The sequence below is a fragment of the Prionailurus viverrinus genome, chromosome D3, assembly GCF_022837055.1.
Source record: "Prionailurus viverrinus isolate Anna chromosome D3, UM_Priviv_1.0, whole genome shotgun sequence".
Taxonomy (NCBI): Eukaryota; Metazoa; Chordata; class Mammalia; order Carnivora; family Felidae; genus Prionailurus; species Prionailurus viverrinus.
Genome location: NC_062572.1, coordinates 42,134,634 through 42,150,124, shown reverse-complemented (window position 1 = coordinate 42,150,124; position 15,491 = coordinate 42,134,634).

Sequence of the window (15,491 nt, the reverse complement as noted above, 5' to 3'; positions counted from 1 at the left end):
AGGTTCTCACGCAGGCACTTGTTTCTCTCACCACGTCCCTTTTTCTCCGGAGACCTCACAAACGCTGTACTGCTGCTGTCACACCACACCGGCACCTTTTACATGTATGTGTAGGGACTTGGTGTCTTCCTCAGTTTCAGACCCAAGTTTACAACTGTTTGCTAGACATCAATTCCAGTTCAACACCTTCAAATTCAAATGCATTATCTGTTCCCAAACCCTCTCTGTTTTGTCTCATATATCTCAGATAAGCACATTACCATTGCCCCAACGCTCAGCCTGGAGTCTTTGGTGGTCTTCGATACCCCTGATCTCTCCCTCTTCTCCATCCATGCAACTTTGTTGCTCACCCAGGTCCGTTCTTCAGGAGCAGCCTACCATCCGTGCTTTCCTTCCTACTCCTTCCGCTGCTTCTACACTTCAAGACTTGGAGGCATGTGGTGCAGCTGGAAATATGGGGGCCAGCAGAATAGATTCAAATTCTGATTCCACTGCAACCTATGAATAGAGCCCAGGAAAAGTCACTCTCTGGGCCTCTACTTCCTCATCTAAAAATCAGGGTGATGACACCCTCCTCTTGAGATGGTCATGAAGATTGATGTAAGGCATAATATGTGTAAAGGACAAACCACTATGCATGGGACAATGTAGACATCAAAATACATTAATTCTCCTCTCTTTTCCTTTTACTCAGGTTGTTTTGGAATGAACTTCTTAAAGAAATTTTTATTATTATTTTTAATGTTTATTTATTTTTGAGAGAGAGAGAACAGGGGAGGAGCAAAGGGAGAGGGAGACACAGAATCCGAAGCAGGCTCCAGGCTTTGAGTTGTCAGCACAGAGCCTGATGTGGGACTCGAACTCACAGATGTGAGATCATGACCTGAGCCAAAGTTGGATGCTTAACCGACTGAACCAACCAGGTGCCCCTGAAATGCACTTTTACTCATTAGCCATTTTCTTTTTTTTTTCTCTTTATACTCTATCCCTCACTCCAGTACTAATTACTTTTCTAAAACATGGATTTAATACTCTGTCATTTTCCTGGTCAAACTACTACTTCTGATAATTTCCTATTGCCTGAGTAGTGCCTGCTCATATTCCACCACATGATAGTCCAGGCCTTCATGATTTGTGGCTATTTATTTCCACTGGACTGTGAACACATCTGCAGGACTGTAAATACTCACAGGGCTAACATTGAGCTTTTTATACAAGTTCCTTAAGCCCAGTGACTGGAACAGAGTAGAGAATTAACACATGTATATCCTGGTTACATTTGCTGCTGTTTTACCACCCAACCTCACCAAACATTCATTCATTTCCTTCAATGAATTATCCCTTTGGACATACCCACTCTGCCAGAAGTTCCTTAGGGCCATTGCATTTTAGTCATTTCTGTATTCTTACTTGAAAACCTATTTGATAAATGTTTATTGATCATTTCCAAACTAGTTGCAACAGTTGATGAGCCCTGAAGGTCCATTATTATATTATTCTTTCTATACTTACGTATCACTGAAAAGTTCTATAATACAAAATATTTTTAGATTGAGTAAATAAAGGAAATGAAAGAATGCATGGGTGTACATGTACCCACCTCTGTCCATTTGTTCATTACATTCACTCTACCTGGTTTGTCCTCTCCATTCTGCCAGTCCAAATAGTACAACTTTCAAGACCCAACTTTCTTTCATAAAATGATCCTCAGTTCTCCTAATTTCAAATTGATCTTTTTCTACTTTTACTCCCAAAGCATCTTGTTTGCTATTTGTGGCTGAGAAGCCAGTTCTCCTACAATATCCATTCTCTCTTTCTTCCATAGAAAGACTCCATTTGCCAGCTTATTTTGGCTTGCAGTAACCAGGCGATGAAGTCCTGACCAATGAGATATAAGTAGGAGTATTGTACCGTGACCTCTGGGAACCTTCCTCAAAAGACAACTGACCTGTAGTTACTGACCAGCTGGTGAAGAGGTGTTTCTAATAAAAAAGGTGGAACTCGGGTTTGGTGTTTTTTTCTAGGTGCCTAAATAAGCAAGGCTGTTTATACAGAAACATTTTCATAAGAAAATGGTTTTACCCAGAATATCTTATTCCAAGGCAGCTTGGCCAGCCAATACGAACCTGAATTTGAGGTTTAGAATGTGAGTTTGTGTTTGCGTTGGCCTTGAGGAGTTGGAGAGTGGGCAGAGAAGCAGTGTTAAAATGTGTCAGGTTAGATTACTTAATGGTTTCTCCAAAGTGAAGGAAAGGTATTGAAAGAATGACGGCAAGAAGAGTAAGGGAGCTAGAAAGTATCTGGATTTACTGCACAGCATGCAACAGCCAATATTATTTTAAAAGTTTTAAAAAAATTTTTTTTAATTTATTTTTGAGACAGAGAGAGACAGATCATGAGCAGGGGAGGGGCAGAGAGAGAGGGAGACACAGAATCTGAAGCAGGTTCCAGGCTCTGAGCTGTCAGCACAGAGCCCGATGTGGGGCTGGAACTCATGGACTGTGAGATCATGACCTGAGCCGAAGTTGGACGCTTAACTGACTGACCCACCCAGGCACCCCAAATATTATTTTAAACTAAAATCCGAGAGAACAGTGTGATATCCAATGTATATGAATCTATCACAATATTATGGCACAAGCCCAGGAAAAATAGATCTATTTGCAAATAGTGTTCCGCTGGGCCCCTCTGTAAGGACAAACAATCAGGTTTAACTCAAACTCTGTCATGAACCATGACATGGAATCTTTTTTTTATTGAGTGTCAATAGAAAGTTAAGAATCAAGGGGTTTTAGTAATGTATTCAATGCCACCTCTTGCCATCACTTTGAAATTGTTAAAATGGGCATATAGTGAGTTCAGAAAGCAAGCCTGATGTCTTCATGAGAGGTGCAGCCACAATTCATGCTCTGGGTGGGATCACCTCTCCAGGAGAACATTATATTTTCTCTTAAAGGCAAAAAGCCTGTAGGTTTTGCCTCGTCACTTTGTATGTACCTTTAAGGTTATACTTCTTCATCTACTAGCATTTATGGAATCCTATATTTGGGATGCCTTTTCTGTAATAAAACATTATCATTTGTAAAAAATAAAAAAATGAAAAAACAACAGTAACTTACCTGTACCCCTTGTCTCTTCTCTTTGCCCTAACCTCTATCCTTCTGTCTGGAATAAGAATGTAATGGCAGGGGATCCAGCTGCTATCTTGGACCATGAAGGCCACGGCCACATCCTCAAGATGATAGAGCAGTAAGCTGAAAGGAGCCGGGTCTCTAAGAATTTCATGGAGTAGACCCTGGACTGGATACTTACCTGTGGAATTTTACATAAGAAGGGGAATATGCCTTTATCCTGTTTTAGTCACTGTTATTTTTTTTTTTATTTTTTTTTTTTAAATTTTTTTTTTTTTTTCAACGTTTATTTATTTTTGGGACAGAGAGAGGCAGAGCATGAACGGGGGAGGGGCAGAGAGAGAGGGAGACACAGAATCGGAAACAGGCTCCAGGCTCCGGGCCATCAGCCCAGAGCCCGACGCGGGGCTCGAACTCACGGACCGCGAGATCGTGACCTGGCTGAAGTCGGGCGTTTAACCGACTGCGCCACCCAGGCGCCCCAGTCACTGTTATTTTTAATTTTTATTTCTCAGAGGCAAAGTTATTTCTATTAAATACATACTTTTTCAATAATTTCTTCTCTGAATTATATTTAGCTCCAGATATGCTGCAGGACAGGATGTTTCTTCTCATTGGTCCTCCTACTTTCTACCTGGCTTACAGATTACAGAGATGATGTCACTAACAGGAAGGGAAAGGTTTTGTTTGTCTTGTGGGCTGAACATGAAAGACATAAGCCAGTGTGGGCCTGTGGCTGTCCTGGCAGGATGGAGCCCGGTGAAGTCCAGTGTCTTAGGGATCTAGCAGAAGGAAGGTGGGTGGGTAAAAAGACCCCAGAGGGTAAAGGAAGAAAAGAGTGAGAGACTAGAAGTTGAAGGGGCTCATAGTGAACATCTGAATGGAACAGCATCTGTGTGAACTGGTTGGTCATTGAATTGGGAAATTGGGACACATTTCTATGTTCCCCTGACCAGGGTATGTGTCTTTGGGGAGTGACTGGTTAAGACTGCATTCTCTTGGGTGATGGATGATACTTTCAAACCCCTCCATATCAAACTTATGGGTGATGTTCTTATCTTTCTCCATTGAGGTATTTAAGCTTCTCCTGAGCAGGGTCTGTATTTTATTCATGTTACTCTACACTTATTACCTTGTCACAGTTCATAGAGATGTGAAATCAATGTTTGGTGTCAACATTGATGAGCCTGACGATGACTAGCTTCAGTTTTGCAATATCAGTCCCTCTGCAATTTTTTTTCTTGTATCAAAATTTGAAAAAGAATAAGATACCTTGTCCTCTCTGGTCCCCCTCCCCCAAAGTGTTTGGAATGTTTCTTGGAATTGGGGCCCCTGGGTGGCTGAGTCAGTTAAATATTCAACTCGATTTTGGCTCAGGTCATGGTCTTGAGGTTAGTGAGTTTGAGCCTCATGTCAGACTCTGTGCTGATGGCAAGGAGCCTGCTTGGGATTCTCTCTCCCTCTCTCTCTACCCCTTCCACACTTGTGCTTGCTCTCTCTCAAAATAAACAAACTTAAAAAAAAAGAAATATTTCTTGGAGTTTCCCTAAGTAAATATACACCCAACACGTGTTTTTGTGCAGAAGGAAGCATTGGTAGGTAGAGTGGCTTTAGCCAAGTAGTCATTAGCTTATTGTGTTGATCGTTTTCTATTTTCTATTTCTATTTCTATCTTTTTCTATTCTATTTTTGGAATTTTACTCCCCCCTTTCAGTTTTAGGCAAAACAACCAGAAAAGGAGGGAATGAATCTTCTGAATGAATGAATCTTTAATAAATATTTATTGAATGAATGAGTAAATAAATGAAGTCAACCAATTTCTATAAATCCTTGCTATAATCAGGTGATCATCACCTGCTTTGTGTTACTTCTTAGTTACTAAAGACAATAATGGTGTGTCTAACAGTCAGGGTTTACTGATTGATCCCTGGTTATCACACAATCCCTGTAATCATACAGTCAACTACCATAATAGTGTGTTTATCAATCAGTATTCACCACATGTCAATTTCTGTGTTAGTGTGAAGAATCCACAAGACCCACTTTACACACTGAGTAGAAAATACACAAATAGAGAATAGTTTCATTCTGACATGTAAACATAGTACTCACTGTAAATAGGAGTTCAAAGAAGAAATATGCACATAGCCTGGAAGGAAAAGTTAAAGGTGACTTCATGGAGCAGATAAGCAGCAAAGAACAATTAGGACTTGGTGATGCAACATGGAGGAACTTGTGATTCTAGGGGCTGGAAAATCATGAGCCAAACTCATGGAGCAAGGTCATGAAGTTGTGAGCAGAGGAATAGCAAAAAGTACATTCTAGAACAGTGGTCTGGTTGTGTTCACTGGGATAGAAGAATGCTTTTCTTTCTTATCATAACATAGGACCTGGGCCATTGTGGGGGCCTAGTCCATGTTTGTTGAGAGAATGAATAAATAAATGAATGTCTTATTTATTATAGAAGTAATCACCCTCCCTCCTTTATTCCAATAGGAATACAATAAGTGACATGGTCCTCTTCCTCTTACCTCCCATTTTTCTTTTTCTTTCTTCCTTCCTTCCTTCCTTTCTTTTCTTTCTTTCTTTCTTTCTTTCTTTCTTTCTTTCCCTTCCTTCCTTCCTTCCTTCCTTCCTTTCTTTCCTTCTTTCTTTCTTTTCTTTCTTTCTTTCTCTTTTTCTTTCTTCTTTTCCTTTTCTTTCTCTTTTTCTTTCTTTCTCTCTTTCTTTCTTTCTTTTTCATTTTAGAGAGAGTGAGCAGAGGAGAGGGGCAGAGGGAGAAAGAGAAAGAGAAAGAGAATCTTAAGCAGGCCCCACACTCAGCACACAGCCTGACACAGGGCTTGATCTCACAACCCTGGGATCATGACCTGTGACGAAATTGAGTCAGACGCTCAACCTATTGAATCACCCGTTTCTTTTTAAGTATTTTTTTTCCTTTTTAAATATTCTCTGCTTTTTCCACCTTCAGATTCATTGCCTATCTTTCTCTCCCTCCTTTCATTTATTGGAGTTTAAAGTAGAAAGCAGCACAGGAAATGAGATAGGACAGGACACTACAGTGCTGCCTGCTGATTCCTGTGTCCAGCAGGATGGATGGCGGTCACTGCAGTTATCATCTGCCATTTCCTCCCTGAATGTTCCCACTCTGACTCCAGGAAGATGCCAGAACTATTTTTACCAAGCCTTACAATAGTGTGTGTCTTCCAGCTCACGCTACTGCATTAACTACATTTCCCAAAGCAGGATAATTTAGTTATCAGAAAAAACATATATTAAAAAAAGAATGTTGTACCTTCTTGTCTATTCATGGGCACCATTATTTTCTGACAAGAATAATTTTATAATCAAGTAATTCAGTTTGAGTCAACTGTTTCTTTGTGATAGATGCTGTCAGAATAAATATTGTGAATTAAAAGCTTTATTTGTTAAAGTTAATTAAGTCTTACAGCAGAATTCTGAGGCTGGTATATATGTATATTCTGCACAGCTAGGAAATAAAATCAAATTGGATATTTTCTTTGATGACCAAATATGCTCACATTTAGTTTTGCTTTCACACAAAAACATAGTGAAGCACAAAGACAGAAAAAACAAAATAAACTAAGAACCACCCATAGTCCCACCCTACAGATACGAAATGCTAAAAGTTTGATAGTTTTTTCTTTTTTCCTTTTTATTTATTTATATGATTTTAAATTTAAAAAAAAAAGGAAGAGCACTTTCTTTTCCAAGTAGGCAATATACCAATGAATATTCCTGCATTAGGATTCTCTCTGTGGATGACTATATTTTTCTTAGCCAATCTCCTATTTTTTAAAGAAAGTTTATTTAGTTATTTTGAGAGAGGGAGAGAGAAAATCCCAATGTGGGTCTTGATCCCACAAACTGTGAGATCATGACCTGAGCCAAAATCAAGGGTTGGACACTTAAGTGACTGAGCCATCCAGACACCCCTCCTATTTCTTAGTATTAAAATTGTTTTCCATGTTTTGATATTATAAGTAGTATCATGTTAAACATTCTTTTTTTTTTCAAAAATATTTAATGTTTATCTATTTTTAAGAAAGAGAGAGAGTATGAGCAGGGGAGGGGCAGAAAGAAAGGGAGACACAGAATCCGAAGCAGGCTCCAGACCCTGAGCTGTCAGCACACAGCAGGGCTCGAACTCACAGACCCTGAGATCATGGCCTGAGCTGAAGTCGAAGCTTAGCCAACTGAGCCACCCAGATGCCCCATAAACATTCTTATTCAAACATCTTAATAGATCATCTCTATTTCTTTACAATAAATTGTTTAATGCAGAATTCCAATGTTGATTCAATCCATCTTTCTGCTTTTTGCCCCCTTTTATAAAACTTCTAGCTATGCTCTAACTTTAGGGAAACAATGCCAGGCCCAGATAAATTGTGAAGGCCCAAACTTTCTGGTTCAGGTGCTTGATATATCAAGCTCTTTTCCACATAAAAACCTGTGCTCTATAAATAATCTGATAAATTTATTCTCACCTAAGGGTGAGGTTGTGAGAATGTCACCGTTGGGAGCAGCATTGCTGAGAGGTGCTTACTAATTACTGAAAGGAGTGGATGAGGTGTGCCTGCCTGGGTGGGCATAAGTCATCTCTCCCACAGGGTTTACATTTTAACAGGAAGTCACTTGATGATGGAGAAATGGCTTTTTAATTATGCAATTTCAGCCAACTGTGAAGAAGTAGGGGGATGTATTCTGGGCAAGGTGAAGACAATGAACCTTTCTTGTTATTTCTGTAACCTCACTCCACAGATGGTTACTTACTCTGCCTACTCATAAGGGGAGGCTAAGGAGGTGGGAAATATCTCTGAAATCTCAAATTGAAGCATTTCACTCTCTGGCCATGACTCGTTATCCTCTGGCCTAGTTACTAAAATGCTTCATTCCAAATGGTTTTATCTTATTGGGGGTACCCATCTGTTGAGCATCATTTTTCAAGTATTCTTCTCCCCTTGTTGCCCAGCCTCAGACTCCACAGTCCAACTCTGTAACTGCCTCCGCACCAACTGGCCTTGACTCCATTTCTCCATTCTCTCTCCACTTACTCTGCTGGCAAAGCGTCCGTCCTCCATCCTAACTACACTTGTGCAACTTAATACTGTAGAAAGTTGCACAACAGTGCTGGTGAGTCTCATTTTTAAGATGAGTCACAGGTTTCTATGGGCTCTGGACACTTCCTGGAAATCCCTACATTTTCTGCTAAGACATTTATATTGTTCCCTTTTCTCTCTTCAATTCCTAACCCGATCCTCATCTTCCTCCTGCATCTTCACTTCTAACTGATGACTTAGCCTCGTAATTCATGAAGAAAATGGAAACAGTTAGATGGGAACTTCCTCATCACCTCACCATTAAGTACTCACGTCTGCTGCCTTCTGTCCCATTGCAGCACAGGGAAAGGGTCCCCGTCCATGCAAAGCCAAACCTCTGCCTGTGCTCTGCATGTTGTCCCTTCCTGCTACTCAAGGGCTTCTGCATCCTCTCTTTCTCCCTCTCTGCTCAATCATCCTCATCAACATCTTTTCACCTCTGATATCTATCATCCTAGATAATTCTCCTCCACCTTACTCCAAGTCCCCTTCAGCTACCATCTCATTTCTTTAGTCCCCATTCACAACAGCTACTTGAAATAATTATCTGTACTTTGTGTCCCCACTTTTTCCATTTCCATTGACTCTCAAACCCACTCCAAGGCTTCTGTTACTAAAACTAAACTCAATACCAAATGTCATCCTCATCTGATATAGTTGTCCACTCTGTTTGGGAAGGATACTCCCTGGTCCTCTTCCTACCTCCGAAGCTACTACTTCCCAGTTTCCTTTGCTGGATTCTCTGCGTCTTCTGGAACATTCATGCTGGCCTGCACCAGGACTCTCTTTCCTCATTTCCTCCTTTACAGAGGTGGTTCTCTCTTGGAAGCCGATAGATGTTGGTAGTGTCTAAAGTCCAGTGACTCTAAAATAGCCATCTCTCTCATGGTTTCTTCCCTGAACCATAGATTTCATCTGACTTCTTACCTGTCATATCCATCTCCATTGGCAGGTATAATAAGTATCTCAAAATAACATATGCCCAATATAGGGTGTTTGATTTTCCTGTTTCTCCCCATATTTTTACCTACCTCAAGTAGTGATACCCTTCCAGTGGACTGGCCAAAATCTTGAAGTTATCCTTGATTCTTCTCTTCCTCCTTCATTCACTAGATCCAATGCACCAATAAAACTTTACCTTCAAGTTATATCTCAAATCTGTTTGCCTCTCTCCAACTCTACTATTAGCTTTAGTCAAAACTGTCATCAATTCTCTCTTTAATTGGTGGGAAAACAATTTAACTCCTTTCCGTTCTTTCATTTTTATCCCTCAATCCATTTTCCACTAAGCACCCAGAATGACCTTTTAAAAAAATTAATCAACTCATGTTGTTCCTCTGTTTAAAATCCTCCAGGGGGTTCCCATTGGATTTAGAATAAAGTCCAAACTCCTACCCGACTCTAAAATTGCCTCATATGATCTGACCCCTGCTTCCTTCTCCCCAATCACTGTCCTCCAGGCACACTATGTTCCAGATCTACTTTGTTATTCAAACATGATAAATGCAGACCTGGCTCAGGGCCTTTGCACTTGCTGAATGCTCTGCCTGGATCATTCTATCTAAACCATTTAAACTCATTATCCATTGTCCTGTTGTATGTTTTCATAGCTCTTAACTCTAAAATTTTCCACAAAGCATCTTACTCTTAGTGGATGCTCAATAAATATTTTTGGAATAAACAAATGATGCTGATCAGTGAAGCTTGTTCACTGATTGATTTATGCTTTAATTATCTTCAATAAAAAACATGGTTGGGGAATCTATCCAAAACTGAAGCAAGACTAAAGTTGAGGAAAATGTGAATAGAATTACAAATAATATATTGGCATTACTTCAGAGTCAGTCCTTTCATTTTACTTATTTATTTATAAATTTTTATTTGAGAGAAAGAGAGAGAGAGCGTGTGTGTGCATGCATGTGAGCAGGAGAGGGGCAGAGGGAGAAAGAAAATCTCAAGCAGGCCCCATGCTCAGCATGGAGCCCAGTGTGGGACTTGATCCCATGACCCTGGGATCATCACCTGAGCCAAAATCAAGAGTTGGATGCCCAACTGACTGAGCCACCCAGACGCCCCAGAGAGTTAGTCCTTTTAAATACTATATTTGAGATAGTTCCAGAGACTGTAATAAAATTCTAATCTAGCTGTTTTCCCCCTAATCTACTCACTTCCTCCTGTTGACAAGACAGAACTCTGATTCCCCTACCAAACCAGTGCTCTCTGCCCATTGAAGCTGAAATTTCTGAAGAATGGGCAAGAATGAAGTGCATACTGGCCACACCCCACTCTCTATGCCTGCTATGGGTTCCTTAGCACCCAGCCTTACTCACACAGGAACTCTAATATTTTCCCTTTGTCTTTAATATTCTTCCTGCATTTTGTTCTGAGAGGTCAACATGTGGATTTAGTTTTTATTTCTGCTCATATAGGGAACTTCACCACTTATCTTTAATTTTAGATAAAATATCTATTTTTCAATAGTGATTTTTGTTCTTTTTACTTTCTTTTCTGGAAGTGTTGTTTGACTTGTTTGGTATTTCTCATTTTAGTCTCCAGGTTTCTGAAATGACGTTTACGGTTTTCTTTTTTTTTTTTTGAAAAAACATTTTTAATGTTTTTATTTATTTTTTTTGAGACAGAGAGAGACAGAGCATGAGCAGGGTAGGGGCAGAGAGAGAGAGGGAGACACAGAATCTGAAGCAGGCTCCAGGCTCTGAGCTGTGAGCACAGAGCCCGACGCGGGGCTCAAACTCACGGCCTGTGAGATCATGACTTGAGCTGAAGTTGGATGCTCAACTGACTGAGCCACCCAGGCGCCCCCATGGTTTCCTTTTTCATATCACTAGTCTGAATTCTAAAATATGTCTTCAGCCTATCTTCCACTTCATTAACTCTCTCTCTATTCAGCTGTTTAGCTTATTCTTTGAGGTTGTTTTTAAAGTTTTTATTTATTTATTTTGAGAGGGGGGAAGAAGGAGAGAATTGCAAGCAGGCTCTGCACTGCCAAGCCTGATGAGAGGCTTGAATTTATGAACTGTGAGATCATAACCTGAACCAAAACCAAGAATTGGACATTTAACCGACTGAGCCACCCAGGTGCCCCATCCTCTGAGTTTTTTAAAAAAATTCTAATTAGTGTATTTTTCATATGTGGAATTTCTTTCTATATGTTCTTTTCCAAATGAATATTTTTTGTTAATATGCTATTCCTGCATTATAAATTGTATTTCTTCTTTTACCTCTCTCAATATTTTAATTTTTTTTTTCAACGTTTATTTATTTTTGGGACAGAGAGAGACAGAGCATGAACGGGGGAGGGGCAGAGAGAGAGGGAGACACAGAATCGGAAACAGGCTCCAGGCTCTGAGCCATCAGCCCAGAGCCTGACGCGGGGCTCAAACTCACGGACCGCGAGATCGTGACCTGGCTGAAGTCGGACGCTTAACCGACTGCGCCACCCAGGCGCCCCTGTCTCAATATTTTAAACACAATTATTTTAAATATTTTTTCATGTTGTTCTAATACCTCTTGTTCTTAGATAGGAATTATCTCACTTGTGGTTTTTCCTTGGAGTGATTCACTTCCTAGATGGTTTGTAGCTTTTACCTATGAGCTCATCCGTGGTGGATGTTGTTTTCTATGAGTCCCACCTTCCTTGGTTTTGTAGACACATTACAGGGAGGGCAGGTCAGTTTCTTGTGGCTTCTCAGGACTGGTTGCCTTGAGTGTCCTAGTCTCTGTTTCACACATGGGACAACTCATTAGCTTTATACAGGAGTTCTTCTTAAACAGGTTAGTGGCTTCATCTTCTGACATGTGTGAACATCATGTGTTTGATCGGTGAACATTGGGTACATGAACATCAAAACCCCAGCTCCCAACTCCTGAAGCTTGCGTCGAGTTCTAACACCTTGTTCCTCGGTCCAATTTTACTCTTACTTTGGCTTTGAGTTTACTGCTCATTTTCTAGCCCTTAAAATCAGTTTCTTTCGTTCAACAAACATTTATCAAATGCATCCAAATGTGCTAAGCACAATTCTAAACCTTAGAGAATTAGTAATAAACAATGTCTTTGCCCTCAAGCATTTTACTTTTGAGAGATTTCTTTCTTCTCCCTATGTTTTAGAAACAGTTTTGTTACATTTTGTCCAGCACTTCTATATGTATGTATGTGGGGGCTATGGGGGAGAGGGCATCTTCCCGCAGAGACTCAGTTTGCCAGAAAGCCCAGTTGTTCCTCCTCTCCCACCTTTGCCTGGCAAAGGTTAGAGGATGCTAAGTCCTCTTTTTTTTTTCTAATTTTTAAAACATTTATTCATTTTTTGAGAGACAGAGACAGAGTTTGAGTGGGGGAGGGTTAGAGAGAGAGAGGGAGACACAGAATCTAAAGCAGGCTCCAGGCTCTGAGCTGTCAGCACAGAGCCCAATGTGGGGCTCGAACCCACTAACCGTGAGATCATAACCTGAGCTCAAGTCAGATGCTTAACTGACTGAGCCACCCAGGGGCCCCTTGGGGATGATAAGTCCTTTGGCATACCTTGCAGACTATGAATATATTTCTATCCACATGTAACCTAGAGGCAGTTGAGTATAATTAACTATTAAAAATGTGGACTTTGAAATCTAAATGCCTAGGCTCAAAACCCAGTGTAACCACTTAATAGTTATGTCTCTCCTGGTGCCTCAGTTTCCTCATTTGGAAAAGCAGTCCAATAGTAGTATCTTCCTTATAGACTTATTAAAAGGATTCAGTGTCTAAAATCCTTAAGACAGTACCTGGAATATTGTAAGTACTTATTAATTAGTAGTTGCAACACAAATATCAGTGGCTCCTGTGGACTGAATTGCATTGCCCCCGTCCCCAATTTGTATGGTTAAACTCTAATCCCTAATGTAATTGCATTTGGAGCTAGGGCTTTTAGGAGACATTGAAGCTTAAATGAGGTCATAAGGGTGGAGTCCTAATCCAAAAGGATGGTGTCTGCATGCCCGTACCAAAGAAAGGCCACATGAGTAAATAGTGAGAAGGTGACCATTTGCAAGCCAGCAAGAGAGATTTCAATAGAAGCTGAATTGGCTGCAACCTTGACCTGAGACTTCTAGCCTCCAAAACTGTGAGAAAATAAATGTTTGTTATCAAAGCCACCCAGTCCATGATATTTTGTCATCACAGCCTAAGAAGACTAATACAGTGACCCAGTGCTAAATTACAGAATGCTCCATGCCTCGTAGGGCTTCAGGAGATGTTTATCGCTGCCTCTATTGCTGTATTTTGCTTTGTGTCATATGCATGACTAATGGGTCAGGGCATGCTGGTGAGATACCCCATGAGTGGTCCACGAGTCTGGGCTGAGTTATAAACTGGAGCAAGATAGAGAGCTGGGAAATCAAGCCAGATCCAAACCAGGTGAATGTCTAAAGTCTAATGTCTAGATGGAGACTGTATTAGTTTGCTGCCATAACAAAGTACCAGAGTGACTGGGCTTAAACAATAGAAATTTATTTCCTCACAGTTCTGGAGGCTACAAGTCCAAGATCAAGGAGTTGTCAGGGTTTCTTCTGAGGCCTCTCTTCTTGGCTCGTATATGTTTGTCTTCTCCCTGTGTCTTCACATGGTCTTTCCTCTGTGTGTGTCTGTGTCCTAATATCTTCTTTAAGCACACCAGTTATATTGGATTAGAATTTACCCTAATAACTTCATTATATTCCTCTTTAAAAGGCTCCATTTCCAAATATGGTCACATTCTGTGTAGTACCGGGCCTTAAGCCTTCAACATGAATTTTGGGGAACACAATTCAGCCCACAACAAGGACAGAAAAAATTCTGCTGGACACTTCCTTTCTGTGGGAGCACTTATTCCATCTTATTCCTGTGTAGACTTGTCTGCTCCTGAGATGTGTTCATGGTGCCGAGTGATTTCTAACTGAAATACTTCTTTCAGTCTCAAAATGGCTAAACCCCATGGGCTCATCAGAGCTCAGAAAAAATCCTCCTACTTCTACAAAGCCTGTTCTGAATCCTGTATCCCACCTTCTCCTTCATCCTCCTATCACTATAAAGCAAGTATTGCATCCCTCATTTGAACTCAGATAACAGCCTGCTGTCTGTATTTTCCTTGTGAACTCGTTGCTTATAATGGTTTTTCATGTTCCTGCCCTCTCATCAGTTAGGGGTGAGCATCTAATGTTCTCCATCTGATTCATCTTTGTGTCCTCACAGTCTTTGCTCTGAATACTTGTTGAATGAAAACATGAATGCTAACAGTGACCGCCAAACTGACCTATGCTTCATACTTGAAGTCAAGTATTGAGAAGTTCTCCCAAATCTCTGATCGATAATTGACTTATTGCAAGACCTTACATGCTTAGTGGAAGTTTTGCTAGCTACTAAAGGTGAGCATGTTGAAAGCCTGAGTGGAAGAACCATGAAATTAATGTATGCCTTTATATGGGCAGATGGATACCTTTAGTGGAGAGAAGAATGTCATGCTATAATGACGTGGAATTCTCAAGAACCCACACAAGAGGTCCACAGCAGAAGTGATGGGTTGGATTTTTTTTTTTTTTTTTGCAGTGACTCAATTGATTTCTATATGAGATACTTTAAAGGCTAGAAAAGTAGACACTTTTTGAATTTTTTTCTACTTCATTTTAAATGGAGTTCCCAGAGTTTGACTTTTGTTTTGAATGATGTCTTTATAACAAATCTCCTGTGTTGTCAAGAGACACATTGCATTTTTGTAAATGCAGTTCCACAGAAATGAGGAACAGTTCCAAATGTCTTGCTAGTTTAAGGTCTTTATGCAATTTTTTTGAGATTTCAAGCCCCCTAATTGTTATCATGTGTATATCTCTATAATATACACTTTAATAAAATATAATACAACTATAATATGCAACTGTATCTCTAAATAATACATAATATATAAATATATAGTATATCTGTAATACAAACAATACAATGATAATAGTACACAACTCTATCTCTAGAACATAGCACTATAATAATATTTCAAGTAATGTGTTTCAAGATTTTTAACTTTTCCTAGTACCTTGATTTATTTTGCTTTATTTATCAACAGAGATCTGAACACTTACAGAATATCTTCTGCCTTGTGGTGATAAACTTTTCCCTTTATTTTAGTTTCATATTATTAAAGTAGAAAGTATTTAAATTTAAATTTAAAGTATTAAATTGGCTCTGCATCTCTGCTCTACCAGAGATCAATCTACTTCTACT